This window comes from Acyrthosiphon pisum, chromosome A1 (genome assembly GCF_005508785.2).
Source record: "Acyrthosiphon pisum isolate AL4f chromosome A1, pea_aphid_22Mar2018_4r6ur, whole genome shotgun sequence".
NCBI classification, from domain to species: domain Eukaryota; kingdom Metazoa; phylum Arthropoda; class Insecta; order Hemiptera; family Aphididae; genus Acyrthosiphon; species Acyrthosiphon pisum.
In genome coordinates this window covers 138,552,025-138,552,679 of record NC_042494.1, presented here as the reverse complement: position 1 = coordinate 138,552,679, position 655 = coordinate 138,552,025, and positions in this window count along the sequence as shown.

The following is a 655-nucleotide window of genomic DNA, read 5'->3' as shown; positions in this document are numbered from 1 at the left end:
CACTATATCATATATAGTAGTTGTATAATCACAATATATTTATTTCAATGTGGCATCAATCACATTTTGATAATTGGTAAAATAATTATATTTTAAACTTCAGGGGGGCCGGCCCTGGCCCAGAGTAAATTTAAAGTGGGCCCGGCCCACCCAGGCCCCCCCTGGCTACGTGGCTGGTTTTCAATATAATATGTATTTTATGTAAAAAAAATATTTGGTCATAATTTTGAATTTAATGTATGTGACAATAATTATAAGTTTTAAAAAATAATATGTGAAAATAATTATAAGTTATGAGCTATCCCAGATATATATTCATCAAATGTTCTATTATTAAACTTTTTACATATTGTATTATTCTCTCAGCGGTGTCATTATATTTCTTTTTTTTAAAGGGGTTTCTGCTCCAATTATGCAATATTGGACCATTTTCAGATGGTTTAGTTTTTCTTCTTTTTGTAGGGCTTTTATAAATTTCCAAATGCTAGGGTGAATAGTAAATGCTATGTAGATGAAAAACTATTATGCCATCCTTCTACCGAATTATTAGTTTTTGGAAGGTTATATTCATTAACATAGCAATTCCAAATTGTAATTGAAAATTTTGGATTTTTCCTTTTCCCGTTCCTGTCTATTTTACCAACCCACGTTTCTT